This window comes from Artibeus jamaicensis, unplaced genomic scaffold (genome assembly GCF_021234435.1).
Source record: "Artibeus jamaicensis isolate MK-2021 breed Jamaican fruit bat unplaced genomic scaffold, CSHL_Jam_final scaffold_537, whole genome shotgun sequence".
NCBI classification, from domain to species: domain Eukaryota; kingdom Metazoa; phylum Chordata; class Mammalia; order Chiroptera; family Phyllostomidae; genus Artibeus; species Artibeus jamaicensis.
This window is the reverse complement of record NW_026522047.1, coordinates 38,129,124-38,150,794: the sequence shown is the minus strand read 5'-3', so window position 1 is coordinate 38,150,794 and position 21,671 is coordinate 38,129,124.

Below are 21,671 nucleotides of genomic sequence, written 5' to 3'. Positions count from 1 at the left end.
CGGCACAGAAACTTCGAAAACCCCTGCAACCAACAGTCACGCACTGAGGGTGACGGATGCCGCCCACCCGAGTGAGGAAGGCAGGTGGGAGTTGTGTGTGTGGCGGCAGTTGGGCCCCCACACCCGTCCCCCCGTGAAGCAGAGAGATGCTCCCTTCCCACCCGAGCTGTGGTCTGGAGGTCTGTCCTCCGAAGAGGGTCACATGGGACCTCTGTCCGAGAGAACTCTAGTCAAAGTGGAAGGTCGGGCAACACCTCCAAGGACAGGAGGATGAAGTGAGTGCTGACACGTAATCGCCTCCCCCAAGTCCATGTTCAGGACACTGGCAGCTAGACCTCTGCTTGCAGGCCTGCAGCAGAGTCTAACCAGCGCTGGAGAACAGACCCCAGGATGTTGTCATACACGAGATTCTAAAGGAACAGCCCCGACGGCCACAGCAAAAATCAGTAAGTTCCCTTGTTAGGGGTTGAACGTGTCCCCACACACACACAAACTAGCATGACTGTATTTGGAGACAGGGCCTTCTTGAAGGCAAAGTTAAGTGAGGTCACAGGGTGCAGACTCAATCCAATATTAGTGTCCTTACAGGACGAGACAGCAGAGGAGAATGGCGTCACCAAGACCTGACATAAGACCCTCTTGACTTTGCTCCCCCTCAGAAGAATGAACAACTCTTCTTGTCAAACAAGGCCAAGGTGCCGCTGAGAGAATTCTAGAACACAGGGGTGCAGCTGAAGCATCCCCTGCACTGCAGACGCTAGAACATCACAAGCTCGGGATGAGAGGAGCGGCTGCCCCGCCCCCGGCAGGGCAGGGCCACACCAGGAGGTTTCCCCTGAACCTGAGGTTCCACCAGTGGGGAAACAGAGCTGGGGTGAACATCTTGCTCCCCCAGGATTGAGGGTCACTTCATGGGGTCCCCCACCCTGGTCTTACCCCATAGGGACTGCAGGGGATTCTGTGGGGCTCGAGCTCTGGGAATCTGATTGTGATGGAAGGGGAGCAGGGCTTGCAACAACCCCGCGGGGATCTTGGCAGACCGAGTTCCTACCTGCAGTGCCAAGTGGTAGTCCCAGCCATCGCAGCAGCTTTGCTCATCTGCAGAGCCAAGAGAGTGACACAGTGACCAAGGAACTCAGTGGGATGCAGGTCCGCCTGATCCAGGTCTTCAGAAAAGAGCTGTGCCAGCTGTAGAGGCTGGTCTGCCCCGGGCCAGGCGGGGGAGCTGAGTCACAGCCTTGCTCACTGCTGAATGGAGCTCCCAGCCCCTCTCAACCGGGAAGCCTCACTGGGAACAGCTGGAGGCTGCATGGCCCAGCAAGGCCTGAGCAGAGAGCAGAGCAGGCAGAGCAGACCATCCGCAGCGCAAAGCCAGGGGCACCATTCAGCCAGGGAACGTGGGGAATGGGTCAACGTTTGAGTTGTACCCTCTTTATAACCCGAGGTCAGAATGCCCACGTGAGCCTGTCCCAGATTCTCTTCTGTACCCAGCCTGTCTTTGCCGCACGCAGGTGAAGTCTGCACTCCTCCTCCTTGCCCCACTGCCTGAATCCTCTGAGGTCAGTCATGACGAGATTAGAAGCAGAAAGCACAGCCTCCTGCCCCGGCCATGTTCCTGCCAGTCGTCCGGTACCTGCCCCAGATTAGTCTTGCAGGATGGCTCGCTATGGCAGTCCTGCGTTTCCAAAGACTTGGTCGGGAGCCTTACAGTGGCTTCTCCCGAAGAGGCGGTTGTGAAGTCTCAGGGTAGCTGAAGCCAGACTGGCCAGTCTCTGTGCAGGGCACCTTCTCCTGGGAGCCTTCCCCTCACAGCAGCGAATCACCTGTGCTTACACAGCTGGACAGATGGACAGAGACACGAGGGGTGACGAGCACAAAGTCAGCAGATGGGGAGGTAGGGAGGCACACACAGGCTCTTCTACGGTTGTGATGAGAACCGAGTTCACTTCTCATTGTACCTCGTATACATTTTATACACTCAAAGTTCTAACATGTCTTTGTTATTTAAAGGGTTAAAAAAAGGATTATCATATAATATAATGGGCTAGGACAGAAAGTCGACTATAAATAAAAATTGGGAAGTAGAAGAAACACAGGGAAGAAAGATATAACTACATTCATTCCCTCATAGTTCGCAGCAAGAATCAATAGATTCAATTTCATTTTGAACTTGATAAGTCAAAAACAGAGGTTGAAGTTCTAGTTGATCACTAACAGAATAACTAAATACAGTCTATATACGTCTAATTTGCAAGAAGAACAGAAGGGGAGGAGGGTACAGAACAGACCATAGAGTCTAAAGAATGAGGACAGGAGACTAAAGAATATTAACTTTTCTTCACTACTTTATTTTACTTTGGAAAATAGACTTATTTAAAAAAGTAATAAAGGAAATAAAGAAAATTACAAGGAAATAAAGACAAAATAAAAATTACAGCATTAAGACCAAACATATACTCATAATTTTAGTAAAAGTGGAGCAAACCCATATTAGATCAAATGATAACACTAAATAGATATTGAATATGATATATTTAAGATCAATTTAAATGAAAATGAACAGGTATCTAACCCATAATTTATTCAATATCAACCAAAAGCAAAAGCTGGAATTATTATGCTACTAACAGACAAAGCTGAATTTTAGGCATTAGTGCTATAAATAAAACCTTAAAAGCATTTTACAAATATCAAAGCCATAAAAGAAAACTTTATCATGAGAGAGCTAGTGACCTACAATGAGGTCATAACTTCATCAATCATTATGTGCCAAGTAACAGTATCAAAACTTATAAATGGTTAAAGTATAATTTTCAAAAAGGTAAAAATTCTGACTTTCAGGCAAATATAAAAAGAACACTTGGCATCATCAGAGGAACCAGAAAGATGTTAAAGGAAAAACTTGGGAAGCTGAGCAGTGGATTATGGGTTAGACACAAAACTAGTTAATGTCCAACAGGGCCATAAACCTCTGGGATAACCTCTGGGCTACCTACTCCTCTGGACAGAAATGATTCCCATCTCTTTCCAACATCTACAAATTAACCTCTGCCCTACGGCCTTTTGAAATACCTAATGAGTGAAGTCAGCCCAGCGTTACGCTGAAAGAACACGTAGCCATCTCTTCTGCCCATTTCCAAGGTCCAGATAACTTCTCTTACAGACACGGAGCACACATGCACACACACACACACAACACCTAGACATGCAGCAAAATTGAAAAACACAACAGCAATGGGAGACTAAGTCACCTCTGTCAGAGTCAAGTAAACAATTTTTTCCAAATAAGTAAAAATATAGAGCAGGAGTTATCATCTCAAATGCCTTCAGGGGCCAAGAGGTTAACATAAATGAGTGAAGGAGGTTTAAGAAGATCAACAACAGCCAAAAGTACGATAAACTACGGTGTATGTAACTGCATGCTTCAAGCAAAATGTGTTGATACTCTGCCTGTTGTCTCCGAATTTTGGGGGAAGTCCCCAAGCTGAGGGTGGTGGTGACAATGACCTCCGCTTCTACAGAGAGCTGAAATGTGATCGACCAAAGCAAAACCCATAACCCAGTGAACCAGAGTGGAACCAGGCTAGCTGGACGCCGCTGGCCTGAAAAGAGAAGGCTGAGATGGGGAAGAAGAGCCCCCAAAGGAAAGTCATGGGGGGGGGGGAGAGGAGGGAGAAGCTGCCTCCAGGACAACTGAGGGGTCTCCAAGGGAACCACTAAGCAAGATGGGGTGTGCCTGGGAAAGGGGACCCAGGTGGCTCCCCTGGTTGTAGAAGCTCAGGGGCAGATCTCGGTGGGACCACCAGAGCTTACATGGTGAGAGAGGGTTTGTGGAGAAACTGAGTCACGGGACACGTACAAACATGGAACCTGGCAATGCTCCCTGTTCCTTAGGGAGCATTCTCAAGTGGGAGGCCAACCGAAACAGCCGGGACAGCAGGGAGAGGAGAGAAGACAGCGATGCACACACCAGTGCCGGGGTGGACGCGTCCGCACGAAGCCAGTGGGCCCAGGGAACACAGCCTGCTTGAAGCATCTTGAAGTTACTCCTCCCAGGAGAGGGGTGTCCGCAGCACTGAAGGGCTCAGCAGAACAAGACCGTCTCGGTCCATGCCACTAATACCATAGATGGGGGGCTCATCAACCACAGAAATTTGTACCTCACTGTTTCGGAGACTGGAAGTACAAGATCCAGGTAGTGGCAGATTCAGTGTCTGGCGAGAGCCACCTCCTGCTTCAGAGACAGTTATCTTGTTGCCGGGTCCTCACAGGCCAGAAGGGTTGAGGGGTCTCTCTGGGGTCTCTTTTATAGGGGCACCAATCCTATTCATGATCTGATTACCTCCCAAAGGCCCCACCTCCTGACACCATCACTTTGGGGGATAGGATTTCAACACATGAATTTTGGAGACACAAACATTCAGACCATAACAGACACTATCGATACAGAAGGGGGTGGGGCCGGGGTAGGGAGGGCATCCGCAGGATAGCGAGCAGCAGTGTGGCACAGAAACCCTCGCCAAGGCCTTTCCGGAACCCAGAAATGCACCTCTCACACGTAAAGAGGCCCCACAGCACCACCAATTGCCGCGCAAGGCTTTCCCGCTTCTCCCCTCTGCCCCCACGCCCACCCCCACAGCACAAGGAGGAACAAGCAAAGCCCAACGTGAGGAGGAGGGAGGAAATAGTAAAGATCAGAGCCGAAATAAATGAAATAAGTCTTTTTTAAAAAGGTGAAAAGATCAACGAAACCAAGAGCTGATTCTTTGACAAGACAAAATTGATAAACCTTTATCCAGACTCATCAAAAAGAGAGAGACAGAGAGAGAGCTCCAAGAGAGGAAATCAGAAATGGAAGAGAAGTGACAGCCAACGGCACAGAAATACGAAAGATTATCGGGAAATACTATGAACAACTATATGCCAACGAACTGAAACCTGAGAGAAATGGATAAATCCCTAGACACATACAATCTTCCAAGGCTGAATCAGTAATAAATAGGAAATCTGAACTGACGGTTAAGTACTAACAAAATTGAATCAATAATCAAACAACTCTGAACAAAAGCCCTGGACCAGATAGCTTCACAGGTGAATTTTACCAAACAATCAAAGAAGAATTCACCCCTATCCTCCTTGAACTATTCCAAAAATATCAGACAAAGGAAGGCTTCCAATCTCATTTTATGAGACCAGCATCACCCTGACACCGAAACCAGATAACAACACTACAAAAACACTTAATAGGAGGTCCATACCCCTCATGAACATAGATGGAAAAAATCTTCAATGAAACATTAACTGAATTCGGCAATACCTTAAAAAGATATGACCAAGTAGGATTTATACCCAGCTTGCAAGGCTGGGTCAATATCTGCAAATTAATTACCATGACTCACCACATAAATGAAATGTAGGATAAAAATCATATGATCATACCAATAAATGCAGAAAAAGCATTTGACAAAAGCCAATGCCTAATTTATGATAAGATTTCTCAACAAAGTGGAGGTAGAGAGAACATACCTAAACATAATAAAGGCCTCATATGACAAACACACAGCCAACATCAGACTCAATGGTGAAAAGCTGAAAGCTTTTTATTTAAGATCAGGGAAAAGACAGGTACATCTACTTCACCATGTTAACATGCTTCAGCATAGTACTGGAAGTCCTAGCCATGGCAAGCAGACAAGAAATAGAGGCATCCGAATTGGAAAGGAGGAAATAAAACTGTCATTATTTGCAGATGACATGAAACTGTATATAGAGAACCCTAAAGAATACACCATAAAGCTATTAGAAGTAATGAATGAATGAATTCTGTAAAGCAGCAGGATACAAATTAACATTCAGAAACTGGTCGCATATATACCCCAATAACAAACTATCAGAAGGAAAGTAAGAAAATAACCCCATTTACAATTGCATCAAAAGGAATAAAATACTCAGAAATAAACTTAACAAAGGAACTAATAAACCTGTACTTGGAAAACTACAAGACATTAAAGAAAGAAATTGAAGAAGATACAAATAAATGGAAGAATATACTGTGCTCATGGATGGGAATAATTAATATCATTAAAGTGTCCATACTCCTCCAAACAATCTACAGATTTAGTGCAATCCTATCAAAATACCAAAGACATTTTTCACAGAACTAGAGAAAATAATCCCAAAACTTATGTGGAGCCACGGAAGACCCTATTAGCCATAGCAATCTTGAGAAAGAAGAACTGAGCTGGAGGTAACCTGCTACTTGATATCAAACTACACTTACGAGTCTATAGCAATCGGAACAAGCCAGGTGCTAGTGCACACAAAACCCAACAACACGGAGATCAATGGAACAGAACCCCAAAATAAACCCATGCCTATGTGGTCAATTAAATGACAGAGGCAAGACTATACAATGGGGTGAAGACAGTCTCTTCAGTAAATGGTGTTGGGAAAACTGGACAGATATATGCAAAAGAATGAAACTGGACCACTTTCTTATACCACATACAAGACTAAATTCAAAGGAATTAAAGGAAAATGTTAAGACCTAAAAACCCCTAGAAGAAAACTTGCAGTAATAATTTTTTGGATGTGTCTCCTCCAGCAAGGGAAACAAAAGAAAAATAAACAAATGGGACTACATCAAATTAAAAAGGTTTTACAAAGTGAAGGAAGCTAATGAAATGAAAAGACAGCTCACTGAATGGAAGAACATATCTACCAATGATGCATGTGATAAGGGCTTAATATCCAAAATAATAAGGAACTCATACAAATAACACCCTTGTCCAAAAATCAAACAATCTGACTAAAAAATGGTCAGAGGACCTGAATGGACATTTCTCCCAAGACGACATACAGGTGGCCAATAGACATATGAAAAGATGCTTGCCGTCCCTAATCATCATGGAACTGCAAATTAAAACCACAATGAGACATCCCCTCACATCTGTCAGTAGGGCCACCGTCGATAAATCAACAAGCAACAAGTGCTGGCCAGGGTGAAAGAAAAGGGAGCCCTCTCGCATTGTTGGTGCGATGGTGAACTGGTGCGGCCTCTGTGGAAAACAGTATGAAGGGTCCCCCCAAAATTAAAAATAGAGCTACGATATGGCTCAGCAATTGCACTTCTGGGTGGTTATCCAAAGAAATCCAAAGCTAATTCAAAAAGATATGTTACCCCATACCTTTTAGTGTCACCCCAATAAATTCAATAAAAAAGGAAAAAGATAAAAGAAATGTGTACCCCTATGTTTATTGCAGCAGCATTTCCAATAACCAAGATATGGAAGCAACTTAAGTGTCCAACAACAGCAAATGGGTAAAGAAGAGGTGGTATGTATATGCAATGGAATATTACTCAGCAATAAAAAGAATAAAGTCTTGCCATTTGTGACAACATGGATGGACCTAGAAGGTATTATGCTAAGTAAAATAAGTCAGATGGAGAAAGAAAAACTCATAGATACAGAGAACAAGTGGATAGCTGTCCAATTCGGAAGGGCAGGTCGGTGAAATGAGGAAAGGAATTGTACAACATTCATTAAGCATTTACTTTGTAGCAGGTTTTGTTCTAGGTCTTTACATACATCTACTCGTTCAATACTCACAGCAACCCTCGCTTTGTTAGTCTGACTTTACAGATGAGAAAACTTGAGGCACAGAGAGGGTAAGTAGCTGCCCCAAGAACACACAGCTAGGTGTGCCTAGCCGCAGGATGGACTGCCCGCTGTCTGTACAATGTTTGCTGAACTACATCCCTCCCTCCAAAGGGGCCTCCACCCTCTTCTCTCAGCTGTAGTTGTGGCAGTGAGACTCTCGCCTTCTCTGTTTCTGAATACGCCGGTGTTTTCCCTCTCTAGTCTTCCCAGACCCCGCCCACCCACTCCCCCCCTGTCCCATCCCCCATCCTCCATCCCCCATCCTCCCAGGCACAGAGCCGCCAGCCCTCCTGCCACACCCTGTTGGGCCATCTTAGACGGCGGTGGTCTCCGCTGCCTCTGCGCACTGCTGCCACTGTCGGAGTCTCTTAGCGCAGCAGCGCCACAAATGGCATCTTATCTTTTGGGGGGGGTGCGTTTTGGCATGGAAGAGATTTTTGTGGACTCAGGATCTAAATAGTCCTATCTAAAGATAAAGGCACTACTATTTTTGCTTCTTGTTTTGTATTTTATTGTATTTCCTTTTTAATTACCAAGAAATACTCCCCGTAGACCTCCTGCCCCCCAGCTTCTCTTTGAGCCTGGCTGGTGCTCAGGGGTGGAGTTGGGCCTGTGTGGGAAGGGAGGGTGGGAGCGTCTGTGGCACTCATGACTTGATCTTTTTTCCCCTAAGATACTTTAATACTCTTAAATTAGGATGTGCAAGCACATGCTACAAAATTCCAAAGGTACGAGGATATGTCATGAACACTGACTCTCCTTCACTGCCCTGTCCCCCGCGCCCCCGCCATCCTCTTGGAAAAGCGACCTCCCGTCTTGATAGAGATGCTCTGAGCAGGTGTGAGCACATCGCTGCAGGGTGAGCCCAGAGTAGGTTTGTGGTTGTCTGCATGGAAAATAATGCAGTAATAAATAAATAATAATGCAAGAACAAGCTGTGTTTCAGGTACTCACAGGTGTAGGCTATTTTTGCCCCACCCTGCGCATGTGCTTGAGATTTTTTTAAGATGAAAGTTCAATCATTTGTTTTCTGATGTTGCTGTGATGATCGAGACCTAAAACTTGATTGCGTTTCGGTGTAGCCAGAAGAAAATGTCCTAAGGATGCGTTGCACAATATTGTGAATGTACTTACCACCCAACTGTACACTTAAGAATGGTTGACGGTAAATTTAATGCTATGTATTTTTGCCACGACTTTAAAAAGTGATCCTGATGTCAAAATGGTGGCACTGATAGACAGGACAAGGGTTTCAAAGTCTGGGCTAGTCTTACTAAATGCGATTCTTGCTAATGTTAAGATCTAACACAGTATTTTGCACCCTGGCTACAAACAGAACAAGCTTGACAGGAGCTCAACCTGATCAAGGATGGAATCAACATGTAATTGACCAAACAGTGTATATAAGCAATGGCTAAGCCTCCCTTAGGGGAGGCAGAGCTTTGGATATGAGTCCCCTGTCTCCTCTACCTGCTGCAAGTAAATAAAACCACCCAACAACACACCTGTCTCGTGTTTGAATTGAGCACCCCAAGTGGCAAACCCCTGTAGCTCAGTAACAGTATGTCAGACATCTCCCCTCCCAGCTCCCTGTTAAAGCAACTGTGTTTCACACATCACTGTACCTCCGCTCCCCACGGCCCAGGGCTGGCCCAGTGTCTGGGCTCCGAGCAGACACTCGATAATCTGGTTTAAGGAGGTAGGGGCACTCATGAAAACCCCAGTTTACAGTAAGTGAGGGAGCTGCGTGAGGAGGGAGTGGGAGAAGAGGGTGAAGGGGAGATAAAGGAACAGACCCAGGAGAGAAACTGAGGTGTGCAGGTGCTCACCACCCCTCCCTCCACTGCACTGGTGGGCCTGGCAGCTCACCTTTGGCCCGGCCCCAGCGCTACTGTCTGCTCAGACTCTCCCTCGTCCACGCCTGCCCGCCCCAGGAAGTGGGCCCCAGCTTCTCTGCGGTTTGTTCACTTTGCAAAGCTGGGCTCTGCTTGGCTTCCCAGGCTGCATTCCCCCACACAGCCCTCAGCCTCCCTGGGAGAAAATTGCTTCTGTGCTGACTCACAGAGAAGGGGTCATGAAGCGCTGAATCACAGTGCCCCCTCCTGCCCTGCTGCTCAGCTTCTGCTTCGTGTTTTCCCTTTCAGAGACGATTGGATCTGTCTCTCTGCTTCTGGCCCTGCAGGACGACTGCAGATGGCCTCTGCCGGCTACACCGAAATCAGCAGTAACCTTTTCTCCAACTCATTGTGTGCCTGAAAATGGCTGTCACTGATAAATGCCCTGCCCTGCCCTGCCCTGCCTGCCGGAGAACCCAGCTGAAAGAGGAAACAAAATCCGATCAATGAGAGAAACGCTCTGCACCAGGCTGAGGCCCACGCTGTCTCTAAATGATAAGCAAGAAGTTCACGCCCCTGACTGAGACTCTGAAAAAACCCTTTCCCTAATTGTGTTTGAAAACTGTTGAAGAGTTACTTTGCATCATGTAACTTTGAAAAGGTTCCCACAGGAAATAAAAGTCCTTTGAAACATACAAATTTTTTTCTAAAAAATGCCCAGCAAGTCACATCTTAAAAAAAAAAAGAGAGAGATCTAGACACAGAAATTATACCCTTCCCAAAAATTGACTAAAAAGGGTCAAAGACCTAAATGTGAAATGCAAAACTACAAAACTAGAAGACCTAAATGATCTCCGGTATCTTCGGACTTTTTAGATAGGACACCAAAGGCACAGTCCATGAGAGAAGGACCGGTCAGCTGGACTGGATTAAAATGAAACTTCTGCTCTGGGAAGGACACTAAGAAGAGAATAAGAAGACAAACCATAGACTAAGAGAAAACAGTTGCAAAATCCACTTCTGACAAAAGGCTTTTTAAAGAAGTTTTACCAAGAATTTTTAAAACTCAACAGTCAGGGGAAAAAACAATTAGGCAAAAGATCTGAACAGACATGTCACCAAAGATATGTAGATGGAAAATAAGTATATAAAAAGATACCCAATATCATATGTCACTTGGGAGTTGCAAATTAAAACAACGAGCTACCACCACACACCATGTGTAAGGGCCAGACCCAGAACCCTGCCGACATCGGATGCTGGTGAGGATGCGGAGCTCCGGGACGCTCAGTCGCAGATGGGGCGGAGAGCAAGACGGTGCAGCCACCTGGGGAACAGGTCGGCAGTTCCCTACGGAACGAAACCTGCTCTCACCATAAGACCCAGCGACCATGCTCCTTGGTACTCACCCAAAGGAGCTGGAAACTTACGTCCGCACAAAAACCTTCATACAAACATTTATAGCAGCTTTATTGCCAAAATATGGAAGCAAACAAGATGTCACTCGAGTAGGTGAATGGACAAACAAACTGTGGTTCTTCCGGACAGTGGAGTATTACTCAGGACCACAAAGGAATGAAGACATGGGGGAACCTTCAACGCACACAGCCGGGTGAAAGAAGGCACTCGGAAAAGGCAACGTACTGCACGACTCCAACCCCGTGATGTCTGGAAAGGGTGCATCGTTGCCAGGGTTTGGGAGGAGGGCAGGATGAACCGGTGGAGCGCAGAGGGCTGGGGGCACGGAAACTGTTCTGTGTGACGCTGCAACGGTGGATCCATGTCATTCCATGGCCCTGTCTCCAAACCCAGGGCCTGGACAATGCCAAGAGTAACACCTAATATAAACCACCAACTTCCGAGGGTCATGATGTGTCCCCATGTGGGTTCACCAGCGGGAGCAAACATGCCACCCTGGTGGGGGGCTGAGTCAGGGAGGGGCTGTGTGGGAACCTTGCACTTTCTGCTCAATTTTGTTGTGAACCTAAGACATCCCGAAAAAATAAAGTCTGTTTTTTTAAATCATAAGGAGAAAGATTTTTAAGAATAAGTGAATACTCCAGGTCAGGTGGGAAAAAGTGCACATCGACGATAAAGGGCCGCGCGTGTAAATGGCGGACCACACGAAATGCCGCAGGCCGGGAGGCGCAGTGCGCCCGCGCATCGGGCCCTTTTGGGGACCTGCTGGCACGTGTGTGTTCCAGCCCCAGCTTTTTAAACAAAACCATCAAAGTAGTTTATTTTAAAAAAATTATTTTCTCCTTACATTTTTCCCTTGCTCTATTCCCACCCCAACAGGCTCCATTCCGAGTCTTGGGATGTAAACGTTTATCACCAGTGCCTTGGCTGAATGAACGAGTGGACTGGCCACACCATGAAAGATGCTAAGAACCTGGAACCCAGAAAAAATCACATAACTGTGCATACGAAGTCTCCCTGCAGGGCCACTGGGTGCTCATGTCCCCAGTGACACCCCAGGAGCAGTGGTCAGGGCTCTCGACAGGGTGAGAGGAGGATTATTCACACGGTCAAGGGCATCTTTCATGTAATGCAAGTCAAGAGAACAAGCACAAGTCACACTTGTTTGCCTGTTTGTGCGCATCTGGGTCACAATGAATTGTGCACGAAATACATGTAGATGTACGTACACTCCTGGGTAGAACTGCACACTGGGAAGATTAGAAAGAGTTCTCCTGATTATAAACCTTCAGCCAAAATTATGTTCAGTTTTCATCATTGTTATCATGTTAATATTGATGAACAAATGTATTACAATGTAGCGCCAGCTGGTACATTTCTCAGGTAACAAGTTGCATGCCGACACACACGGCTTTTTGTTGTTTTATTTTCTTAATTGTTCTACTGTTACTTCTGACAGTTACAAGTCGAGTTCCATATTAATTATTATCCTGAGTTTTAAAGAATCCCCATGAATGTGGAATGCAAGCTATAAATGTATTTATACTAACTTTGTACTTTCTTTTATAAAACACCTTTATTGAAACACAATTTACAGACCATGCAATGCACCCAATTAGAGTACACAATTCAATGGTCTTCAGTAAAATTCACAAAGTTGTGCAACCCTCACCCTCACAGCCAATTTCAGGACGCTCTCCTCCCCACAAACAGAAACCCCACAGGCTTCAGCTGCCGCCCTCCGTCAGTTTCACCACCACCAGCCCTCAGCGGAGCCGCCTGTTTGCCATCCCCGTGGGCTTGCCTCTTCCGGACGCGCCACGTGAGTACACTCCCAGAATGTGTGGCCTTTCGTCACTGGCTTCTTTCCCGGAGCAGGATGTTTCTGAGGCTCTTCCACGTCGCAGCACGGATTTCACTTCTTTTTACAGCTGAATAACATTCAGGTGGACATATGTGCCCTGTGTTGTTTGACTATTGTCTTGTTGACGCACACCGGCTTGTTTCGATCTTTCTGCCATTGTAAATTACGCTGTCAGGGACGTCCATGAACAGGAATCTGTTTGAGTCCGTTTTCAGTTCTTGTGGAATTGCTGGCTTATATGGTAACAACTCCAAGCTGTTTGTTGAGGAACTGCCAGACCCTCGTCCACAGTGCCTGTACCATTTACACTCCCACCAGCAACAAGTCCCAGTGTGTCCACACGGGCACCCACACTTTTAATCTTCCTGACGACCACAATGACGACTACAGCCATTTCTTCTAAAGAGTGATGATGCTAAGCATCTTTTCATGGGTTTATCGTCCATGTGTATATGTTCTTTGGGAAAATGTCTAAGTCCATTGCCCATTAGGGTTGCCTTTTTGTTATTTACTCCATTTTAAAAATAGTCATTGTTTTACCCTGGCTGGTGTGACTCAGTGGATTGAGTGCAGGCCTGAGAACCAAAAGGTCGCTGGTTCAGACTCCCAGTCAGGGCACATGCCTGGGTTGCGGGCCAGGTCCCCAGTAGGGAGCATGCAAGAGACAACCACACACCGATGTTTCTTTCCCTCTCTCCCTCCTTTCCCCCCTGTCTATAAAAATAAATAAAATCTTTAGATAAATAAATAAAAGACCAGTCACTCTTTCTGGTCCAGTTGGCCACATCTGCTAGTAAGGCCCAGAGGCACCAGTCACATTTCACGTCCCCAGTGCTGTGATGTCAGCGGGATGCACGAGTCTATTTTGGACTTGGCTGCTGCTGCGTTGCGTTGCCCTGCTGCCCGTAACTACAAGTTCTGCTGTTCTCACGTCATGTGGGCACTCAGCGTGCAGGCCGACATTCACGTGTGCCACCCACCGGAAGACGGACCTAGTCAAAGCACCATTGTTGCCTGAAGAGAGTTCGAGCTTAGGAAAATTATGGTTAATTTTATTAAATAAAGGGTCTAATACTTCCCTTTCAGTCAACGAAAATGTGGAGGAAAACACTTTAGAAATGTATGCCTATGCACAGAAGGCCATCAGTAACGGTCGCATTTGCAACTTGTTCTTGATATAAAATGTGAACTGTTCCAAAGAATTAGTATATTTATATAGGGAAAAAATCCTCATGGATTCGTCATAAACTGGTGAGATGTCAGAAATGTTCCGCAATGAATGGAACTGAACTGCAACACCCACTGCCACCCGCCCAGCGGAAGTTACTCCATTGACAAGATTCCCGTGGTCCTTGCAGGGGGTTAAGGTGTGACCTGCATCAGAAGCACCTGGGAGCTGGTTAAAAATGCATATTCCCAGGTACCTCCCCCACCCGAACTGGACTCTCTGCGGGTGGGCCCGGGAATTCCTATGCAGAGGACAGTTGACCAAACAGGGCTGTAAGATTTCTACCAGGCTGAGAACATTTAATGTACAGAAACAGTACTCATTTTTAAAACCATTAAATTAATTAGGCATATTAAGAGTCCCTCCTGCAGACGGGTGCTGGAGACTTTTGAAAGAGTGTTATTAGGTTTCAATTATTTCTAGTTATTATCTATTAAGCTGAAGTGCAGCCTAGGGCTACCAATACACATTAACCTTGAAATACGATTTCCAGTATTTCCAACACATTCGTCCCTTAGAGGACCCTTTTTATGTTCCTGTCTACAGCTCAGTCAGTGAAAGGGTAGAAACAAGCACCTGTTCAGTAATGGGGAGACTCTAAACCGGCACATGGAGGTGATGGGATCTAATGTGGTCATTAAGGTCATGTTCATGGAGATCACGCAATAACAACACAGACAGTGTTTCTAATGTGGTGCCAAGGAAAACGGTCTGCACTGACCGCAGTCACTGCTGCTTCGCATTACGGAAGATGGACAGACAGACTCGAACGGAGGCCGTCTGTAGACGACGTGGCTACGGATGGCTTCTTTTTTCCTCCTACTGTTCAAAATGCCCAGCCTTAAAGACCACAGGTTATTTTTATAATGTAAAAACCTCATAAAAGGTACATTTTATGGCCATGAATAATTATTACTACTCAGTTCAATTTCTCTAAACATTGATTTAGCAGCAACCATCTCCCTGGCCTGCAGGATCGTTCACCTAATCAAAAAGCAAAGAAATTGAGGGCTCAAGCCTTTCCCTTTGATCCTTCACTGGGCCGGCTTCCCGGAGCGAAAGCCGAGGGCATTTTCTCTGAACGCTGACTTTCTCACCAAAGTGAAGGATATCGCCTGACAGCGTGCAGTCCCTTCCTGAGATAAGGCCAGCACTGGACAGGGTGGGCTTGCAAAACAGCTTCAGGCCCTGAGCTGCTCTCAGCTGCCTGCATAATGCGGGAATGTCACTTCCCCCTCTTGGCCTCCACAGATGTGAAAATGATGAGGTTTGACCACACCTGTGAGGTCTTTCCAGCGTTGGCTATCTAGGAACCCCACCGAAGGGGTCAACAGCCCAAGAAGATCACAGTTTTGTAGAAAACACCCTCTTATGTGTATGGATGTGAGGGGGCATGAGGAGGAGGTCAGGAGAATTTATTCTGCGATGAGAAATCACAGACAAGGGGCCCGAGGACCTGTGAGTTGCACGTTCCGGTCGGCAGGAAGGAAACAAGCTCTCTATGGTCGCAGTCTGCAGAAGGCCGTGGTCGATACCTGGGGGGAGCGTGGCATCCAGCATTTTTTTATTTTCTGTGATACAAAGCTACGATAGTTAGGGTCTGCATGCAGGGTCCGGCACAAATAATGGCCCTTTTTCATGACAACATTTTTTACTGCAAAGTCATACGCACGTAATTCCGTGACATGACAGTATCACTCTGGAGCGCACCACATGACATTTTAGGTGAAGGTCACATTACTGTCCATCTTGTGCGAGACATTCTCGTGCCCTGCCGACCACTCCGAGCAGGCGTTCCTCCCGCCGGACCCCGAGATTATCTCCTCAGTGCCCCACCACGAGCACTGTCTCTGTCCGTGTGTGGGCTTCACAAACACAGCTGCAATCGCTGTGCAATATTCGGTCACACGAATGTGGCACGTTAGCGTAGAGCTCTCTTCACGGTGCTGCCGGGAACAGTGCAAATGCAGAGAAAGCAATTTTCCCGCAGCAGGGGAAGGATCAGATCAATGATGGTAGAGCCCAAAATACAATATTTGGCAGTCATTTAAAATTATGTGGCTCTCTGCTGATGGAGAAAGTGATTTGCAACATGTTAAATAAACAAGAAACTTACAAAAATAAATAAAATATACCTGTTTGAAACCTGTATACCTACATAGATTTTAAAAGTTTAGTCGTGATTTTAGTATTTTGCCATGGTGATGAAACTGCCGGTAACATTTTTCTTTTGATTTAATTCTAATTTCTGATTTCCTATACTAAACATGCCTGATTTGTGTAATTAAAATAAAATACACAGGGTATCTCAGTCAGCGTCCTCCTGAGAAGCAGAACCTCAGAAACAAAGATAAATAAATTAGATATGTAGGTAGGTAGACAGTACATGTGTGTGCGTTATAGGTCTGAGGCAGAATTTTTCTGAAAAACCTCAGTGTTTGCTCACAAGGCCTCCGGCTGATGGCCGAGGCACACCCACACAGAGAGCCATCTCTTTTACTTGAAGTCAGCTGACTGTAGGCGTTAACCGCATCTCCACTTTACCTTCACTGCCACACCTAGTTAGTGCTTGATGCAGTAACGGTGCTGCAGCCCAGCCAAGCAGACGCACAAAGCTAACCATCAGGTAGGAGAAGGCTTTCCTAGTAAAACAGTAAAACAAAAGATGGCAACATTTGAACTCACTGGGGTCTCAGCGGGCCTGGGATAGAGAGCCGGGGGGGAGGGGGGCGGATGCCGGGCTGTTCCTCACGAGAGAGCCCGAGGAGCCTGGAGGGGCCGCCCTTTCCAAGGCCCGAGTATGGGGGGTCTGTAGGTAGCCACTAGCAGGCATGGGGGAGGGGTGGGGCGGAGACAAGAGACCTGGCCTAGGGCAGCGGAAGTGATCCCTCCCTGTGAGCCTCCAGTTACCAAACTGTGAGATGCCTGTGAGTCAGGCGTGCAGGCGTGGGAGCCGGAACACAGAAGAAAAGCCGTGAGATAAGCAAGGACATGCGGGTGCAGGTCGCTTGTGGGGTCCATCTCGCCACGACAGAACCATGTGGCGGCACTCAAATTCCGCTGTGGTAGCATTTGTCACATACCCAGGAGTTAAAGCACGTTTATTACATGTTCACTTATCATAAATGTATTTGCTACAAAAAGAAAACAAAAGCAAGGACGGAAAGGGTAAGGAAGCTTAATATCCCTGGCTGCGGGAATGAATTGGGGTCAAGGTAGTTCCACAAACTTTCAAGGGTGCAAAGGCCCCTCCCCCCACCCCCAACACCCGGTTTTGTTACGAATGAAGCCCAGATCTGAATGGCTTTGCTGGTGGTCATCAGGAGGCTCAGACTGATATGACACACGTTCCAATAGACTTTTTGTTATGAGCAGTTCTAAATCCACCAGCTGAAGGATCTCAGTGCTTGAAGAAACAGCCGCGGTCACTGGGGGGCCGGGGGCGCGGGGGTGGCAGCGGCGGGGTTCCAGGGTACTGACTGTACCCAGCAGTACAAGAAAGGCCAGGGACAGATATTAGAGGAAGTGAAATTACAAGCACCTATGACAATACAAAAAATACCAAAATGAAACCTTGCCCCTTTCATTTGGGAAAATTACAAGGCAAAACCGAGTGATTTTTGTCTCCATGTGTTTGGTAAGCGAGAGGGAGAAAGGTGGTTTCTCTCCCATTTCCCGGTCCCCGCGGATTAAGCACCAACAAGCCCCCCGCCTCCCGTCCCCCAGCACCTGCTCTGGCCGCTCTTCTCATCTCTCCGAGCCTTCCCCAGAGCTCAGGGCCACTGACTGTTTTCTCTCTGCCTCATACTGTTCCTCTATCATCAGGAAGAAAAAAATCTCCAATTTAAATATCTGGCAGAGGATACTTTTGCTTTCAAGATGGTAATTTCCCTTGACCAGTGTGGCTTAGTTGGCTGGATATCGTCCTGCAAAGTGAAAGGTCACTGGTGTGATCAGGGGTCAGGACACGTGCCTGGGTTGGGGGCTCGGTTCCCAGTTGGGGTGCCTGTGAGAAGCAACTGATCGATGTTTTACTCCCTTTCTCTCCACTCCCCCTCTTTCTAAAAATAAATAAAATGCTTTAAAAAAAGATGGTAATTTTAGGATGTACACTCTACCTCCCCTCTAATGCAAAAATCCTTTGAAATGATCCAATAAATAATCACATAGGAGGGCCTGTTTACAGCAGGGCTGGAAGAGAGGGGAGGCTGCCGTAAATAGCCCGAGCACTCTGAGGGTTTCCTGGCAGCACCGACGCAGATGGGAACAGGGAGAGACGGCGCCGGGGCGCTTTCCCGGAGGGTGACCTGGCCGTGTGGACGTGCGGCCACCCAGACCCTGGGGGTCTGTGCCCCAGGCACGACGGGAGGTGCGCACAACGGCCTATGCTGTGATGATAGCTGTTGCTTCACTTCTTTATATTTTCGGGGCTTATTAAACTTCACTTCTTTCGCTAAGTGTTCCCCATCCATGTGCCCACTCGGAAGGTTGAAACCAATAAAAGGAAGCATGTCACCACTGTGGCTGTGCAAACATTGTCCTGTGCGGGGCGCACAGTGTGTGAGAATCACAGACTTCTCCGCGGATTCCGCATTACAACACCAGGGCACTCGGAAAACACTGATGGTGTTCACGAAAAATGGGACTCGGTTTTTATACCAAATTCACTGCTCACAACCCTGTTGCATTTGGTGTCAGCTCACACGCTTCTAGGGTGGTTTTAAACCTTTTAATCTCTCATTTCCTTTCTCACATCGTTTGCCCACATCCTCAGTTTTTCCCCAACCTTTTCTCGTCCTGTGGATCCCCTCACTTCTCTTCTGAAGGACCCCTGGTCCTGTCTCTCCTGTGGGCTGGGGCTTTCAAAGTCCACCTCCTGCTACATCCGAACTTCCCTGCCCTGCTCCCCGGGGCTGGGATCTGCCAATCCCAGGCCGTCCCCTTTTCTGCTTTTTACATCCTGAAGGAACTAAGAAATATGATAGATTAAATAATATTGGAAATGAAAAAGGAAACACAACTGTCGATGTAGCAGAAAAAAAATTTAAAAGATAATAAAAAATATTTTGAATAGCCCTGGCTGGTGTAGCTCAGTGGATTGAGCACAGACCTGCAAACCAAGGGATCGGCGGTTTGATTCCCAGTCAGGGCACATGCCTGGGTTGCAGGCCAGCTCCCAGCAGGGAATGCACAAGAGCAGCAGTTCAAAATCTTTCCACAAAGAAGCACAGAGAGCTTTAGTGGAAAAGCCTACCAATCACTTTGTAAAAGGATAAATTTCAGTCTTACCCAAAGAAATGCTTACCCAAAAGAAAGAGAGTAAGAAATACTTCCCAGTGTACATCCTTTTATAATCAGTATAACTTGGTCTATCTAACCTTAAGCACCAAACGCCAGACAAGGAAAGTATGAGAAAGAGAAGTTCAAAGCCAGTCTCACCCACATAAACACAATGTAGGGGGAGGGCCATTCAGCGAAGCCCACGCTCTCCATTTCTTCTGGGCACCAAGACCGCTATCTCCAGCCTTCCTGCCAGTCGGTGTGGCCGGGGCACTACTTCCAAACCAACGGCATGTGAGCAGAGTGACGTGTGCAAGCTCAGGCCTTTGAGAGGCGCCCACACGCCCTACACTCTCCTTCCCTCCCTTCCTGCCGGCCGAGCGCAGAGGACGGTGGTGAGGCCCCAGAGAATTGTGGATCCTTCCACGAGACAGAAAAACCAGGATCCCCACCACCTGGGTTATCACGTGAACAAGAAATGAACACCCGTTGTGTAAAACCATGAAAAACTGGGGGGGGGGGGGGGGATTATTTGTTACAGCAGTTGGCATTTTCCTTAGTCAGAGATTGATCATTTGAAGTGGGGTGCTACCAGCACAAAACCAAAAATACGTCACCAGAGCTCGGCAGTAGAAGGACAAGTTGTGAGAAGACAGATTTCCCAGGCCAAACCGACATTTGGGAAAACTGTCCCCTGTGATCATTTGGAAGGTAGACCATGTGCCCACTCAAGCCTTTGGTCATAAGGGCAATGGTTGGACGAGCCACAGTGTTCGGGTGTCCGTTTTTATTTGCTGCATTCAGCAGATCTCACGAGAAAGAGTTGAGCACAGACAGCAATGCCTGGTTTGAGAACAGAGACCAGAAAATAGCACAGAAACTTGAGTTCTAAAAAGCTGAACCAGGAATCCGACCCTAGGAGCTTCACTAATTCATCCGGGTTTCCCGGTCACTCAGAGGGACTCAGCGCTGCAGCAAAGGTCAGGCTGGGGGTGTTGCCATCCACTCGGCACAGTTGCTTCCACAGCCTCCAGGTAGCTCCCATTAGGTTGAAAAAGGGAGCAGCTGGAGGGTGGAGAAACAAACAAATAAAGTGAGCCCGAGAATGACGTTGACAGCAAGCTGCCCAACGCAGGTGGTGAGCACCTGGAATACGGCCGGTTTGTGAATCAGATGTGCAGGAAGGGTAGAACACATACCTGATTTTGGACACAGCAAGAAAGAAAGGTAAAACATCTCATTAACAACTGTCATGTCACTTACACACTGAAATGATCTCAGAACTGCACTGCCACCAGAAAAAAAAAATCAAGCCTGAACCCAAGATGCTGTGACTATCAAACAAACTTCAGACCTGCAAACCTCCATCAGCAAGCAATCCCCACACGTGACTTCGTTGCTGGGCTCTCACACAGTTCTTAAGAAGGTAAAACTTCCAGATTGCATATTACAACATCTTATGATTTTTGTTAATCACCTTTGATTCAGACTGAAAGCATCTAAAACATAGGAAGAAGTTAAGAACATGATTTTTAAGATGGGGTACCCCAAACACATTTTATTCTTACTAATCAAATTCAAACCAACAGACTTAATAAGAGTACTTTAAGAAGACAATCCCTTATAGTTTGGGATCTAGAGAAGCTAATGTTTTTAAATAAAAGGTAAATATGTTTGCAGGAGGATTTTACCAGCAGGCCAAGGATAAAGGGCTTTTAGAACAGCCCAAGTCATAAGCTTTTGGAACCCAGTTACTTCTGAAAAACACATCAGTTAAAATACGAAACTATTTTCTGCTACACACCAGCCTCTGGGCTGGCAAGATAGCCACCTGTGAGAACTGACAACTTGTTTTCTTTCAGAAGTACCTTCACTCTGGAGCAGGGCTTCCTGAGAGCTGTCCCCATGGAGTTCCATTGGCCAGGGCTGGAGGGAGGACATCCCAGCAGGTCACAGACAGCACATGGCTCTGTGCAGCGGAGGGGCTATCAAAGGCCATGGCAGGGTGCCCTCGCCCGCGCTCCTGCCACCACCGTGCCCTGAGCCCGGCAGGACCCACGCACTGTCTAGTGGGGGGCGGCCCAGTGGTCAGCCAGGGTGACGTGCTACGTGCGCTGAAATCCTTCACGGCTTCATGAGAAAGGCCTGTGAGCTGCTGTTTTTAAAGAGCCCCAGTTCCTTTTCCAGCCACGTAGAGTTGTTTTATCAAAGCATGCTGCGTGGAAATGGCCTTCATGTATTTAGGAATTTTCCATGAAATAATTTACTTTTTTCCAGAAAAAAAGGGGGTGGCAGTGCTGTTCTTGGTGGTTGGCTGCTATTTTTCCAGCTCCTGGGGCCTGGCCCTCTGCCTGCCCGGCATCCGTATGCTGGCTCTGTCCTCA